This window comes from Schistosoma mansoni, chromosome 2 (assembly GCF_000237925.1).
Source record: "Schistosoma mansoni strain Puerto Rico chromosome 2, complete genome".
Classification (NCBI taxonomy): Eukaryota; Metazoa; Platyhelminthes; class Trematoda; order Strigeidida; family Schistosomatidae; genus Schistosoma; species Schistosoma mansoni.
Window position 1 is genome coordinate 21,358,562 of NC_031496.1, and position 4,156 is coordinate 21,362,717.

Here is a 4,156-nt window from a genome sequence, read left to right on the forward strand (position 1 = left end):
GCACTACAACCAACTGGCCTGGATTCGTTCGAGGTCCAACATAAATGAAGACAGCAGTTGTAATAAAGTATCTGGCTGAATAAGGCCATCATCTGCCACCATTAAAAATTACTCTTAATCCCGGAGTATTAAAATTCAAGTTATTCGCAGACCGGAAGACTTGCGAAAGGTTTTTACGTATTCTTACAAGTTATCAATACAATAATTTGGATTATATTTTCCTGGATTGTTGGGGCGAACTAATTAATTACCTCTATTCTCAATCAACACAAGGTGTCGAGGTGGTTGACTAAGGATCCTAGACTTACCATAACCACTGGATTTATTCCTCCTGTTTCATTTTATTGAGTATATTGTGACATGTATATTCACTGAATTTTGCAACGACAAAATATAGGCCACATGTTTTTCCTACTTGTCACACTTCATATGTAACTACATCTATATTCAAAATCTATTGTTTCTCTGTATCATTGGTAAAGGAACATACATAACTGTTTGGTTATATATACTGTGCATACACTACCACGGTTGTTAAAATATAAACGCTATCTTCGCCGTCCATTCTTCTGCTTCATTGACCACAGCCTTTGCTTTAAGATTATAAGTGTTGATGATACTGCCTACTGCTTTGTCCGAAACATACATGATCAAAGCGAGTGGGGAATGGGGATTCGGATGCATCAACGTGAATAATTTAGCTGATTTATTCTTTAGCCGTTCAGAGGGCTGAGAAGTCGGTTTTAATTATTTTAGTTTTCCTTTAAGGAGATCAGTTAAACGTTGGATTGAATGTGTACAATCAAGTATGAATCCACGGTAAAGACTAACCAGACCTATGAAACTTCTGAGTAGTGCTAAAGAACTTGGTATGATATATTGTCTGATGATATCCACCTCTTCTTTGATCTTCGTAACTATTTATGGGCTTACTGTGTGTTCGAGAAACTCTGAAATTCGAACATCAAAAACACACTACCTTGATGTATGTTCATTTAATTTTCATTGAGCTATTCTACCACTGCTTTCACGGGTTTTTCGTGTGATTTTAAGTCAGGAATGTCAATTAACACAATTGATTGATCACTGGGTGGTGATCAATGTCATGCATGTCAAGTCCTTCTTAGCGCTGATCGAATGCTATCGATCAATGTCAATTACAAATTAATGTGTTGTTTTGGTTAATAATATAACCTTGAAAGTGAGTGCCACAGCATGTTTTTGACCAGACATTCCCTCCAAAAGCTTTGATACTTCACGATAACCTATCTCCGGTTATAGCGTAGTACAACGGAGGATAATGGTTACAGCTTTTCTATCACAATGCTGGGTTAAGTAATTCAACTTAACTCTAAATTCAATATTCTCACCTCCGATGTATTCCTCGAAGTTTCTAATAAAATTCTAATGATACATCGGTGTACCATCGTACATTAAGATTTCTTTCTTTCGTAAATACAGACTTTCTAATATTTCATTATCGCTGTTACTTACTGATTGGCCGAGACCCTCACTTCCCTGACGACGTAACATTTCCTCGTTTAATTTCTTTCTTCAGTTGGGTTACATCTAACCTGAATGACCCTACGGGTATAACGTTATTGGTTTTGTGTTCATCCCTTTCAAAATGGTCCTCGCCATAATCCCCTAGATGATATAACGACTCTGGAATTTCACCAGAATTATAGTACTTACTGCGAGTGATTTTGGTGAGCATGTCGAATTTACTGTTTAAAATTGCGTAGGAAGTAGTTTACTACAGATGCAATTCCAAACTACTCCATAGATTATCAAGTATAGAGTCTTAGCTTGACTAAAGTCAGAGCAAGTAAGCTGCCTGACTTGACGAACCTTTTCTGTTTCTAGAGCATAAATTCGCTCTGTTAGTTTACAAACAAACGATTATTACAGCCAACCAAACGAGGGGAAAGCGACACACAAATAACATACGGAACAATAACCAGAGGTTAGGGAAGGCGAGTAAAACAACCCTACAATCGTTTTGTTGGGGATGTTAGATCTCCAGAACTCACTTGGTAAACACCTTATTTCTGCGATTTTATTTTGAAATATTGAATTTATTTGTTTTTGCGCCGAAAGCACTCTTATCACCTTTGTGTCATATATCTCACTTGGGAAGTCTTAGATGCTATTGGTTCGTTACGTCTTTTAGTATGTTATTTTGTAACGCTTCCCAAGGACAGTTTTATGATGTATATATACGTTTGATTCGTGCCTGTTCGGTCACCTGTGATTCCGGCTGCTTGAGGGATATATTTATTCCCCGTCCAAACCTCGACTTCTCTCTCTAGTTAGCGGGGCTGGGACTCATCAGAATAGCTAGCTTATCGGTCTTTGGTCACAAGTCTTTGTTCTGTTCGCAGACTAGGTGAACACAGCACATTTGTAATAAACACAAAGAGTATGGTGAACGTACAGTCATACAAGGTCAATGAGAGTTAATGTAGTGGTGAGTGTTTAATTTTGACATTGGTGGGTTCCTTTATCGATCACGACTAACGATCACTGTGAAAAATGACATATAGCAAAGTAAGCTGCCCATAAAGCTTTGCAATGTTCGTGTTGCATTCCTCAGGTCAAACGGCATGCGAACAAATTCAAGCAGTCCAAAATGTGTAGTATAAGCTGTCATAGGGATGTCCTCCTCAGCTGCTGTGATGCTTTGATAGGGCCTGACCAAGTCGATTTTAGTAAATATATCCATACTTTGTGTATTGATGAATAAGTCCTCGAAGTAAATAGTTCTATGAGTCCTCGACATTTGATGCTGACCGCATTAGTTTTACTGCAATCACCTAGTTGAAGGTATTAGGCCACATATATGCATCAGATCACGAGTGGGTACGCCGAGCTACACATCCCTTTCAACTGTTAGCCAGTTTAGACAAAACGTCCCTCGACATAGCGATAGCCTTCTAAAAACATATTCGAAGGCTTTCATTTCTCCCTTCTAATTTGACCGGATCGGCATACTTCGAATATAAAGGTGTTACTAGTGAAATCGTCGTCAAACCCCAAATACCTTTGGCATCTTTATGACTGAACTGAATTTTTTGGCAACCAAGTGTACTGAGCTAAAGAAGTTACGTGGATAGTGTAGCTGTAAATAATTCCCCAAAATCAATAGCTCATTAAGTGTTCGACATTGGATGCTGACCACGTTGTTTAAGTGGACTTGTTTAGCTGAAGGCTTTCGGTCATGCATCGGCACCAGATCACGTTTCAACACAGCGTGGGACACAGCTCCTACGTTTCATTAGCCAGCTTATAGAAAAGGTCTTCGATATATTGGTAACGAATCAAATATATCTTTCCTGCCTCTTCTCGTCTGACTTCTGATTTCTATCTGACTGGGAACAATCGAACATAGAAGGTGCTACTGGTATCCAGTTGTAAAACTAGAATATCCGTTGCATCATCAATAGTCTCACATGAAGATGTCACATGTATTGTAGTTCGACAACATTTTACCATCAACACCTGCTATAATTGGATCGTACTCACCCAGTGAAATCAAAAGTCAGAAGCGAGGAGGTCGGAAGATATCAATGTATAGAGAAGTGACTGATCTAAGCTGACTAGCGATCGCAGGAGAAGTTGAGCACAACTTTTCCTTTTGTGATCTGGTGCGGATGCATGACCTAGAGTCTTCGGCAACAACTTTATATTCGAAGTATGCCGATCCGGTCAAATTAGAAGGGAGAAATGAAAGCCTTCGAATATGTTTTTAGAAGGCTATCGGTATGCCGAGGAACGTTTTGTCTAAACTAACAGTTGAAAGGGATGTGTAGCTCGGCGTACCCACTCGTGATCTGATGCATATATGTGGCCTAATACCTCCAACCAGGTGATTGCAGTAAAACTAATGCAGTCAACATCAAATATCGAGGGCTTACAGAACTATTTACTTCGCAGAATTGTCTTCCGCTACAAAGGTTGTCCACACAAAAATACAACTAATGGTATGAACAACACTGCTGTACATTTTGAAGGAGGAGCTGAACCAAAATAGAGACATTTGTTGTAAACAAATTTTAAGTCCAGGCCAGTTTATCACCCTTTGTACTGCTTTATAATATTATCTATTAATTGAACATCGCAGCGTTAGGATGCGGCTTGTCTATTTTGGTGCGTT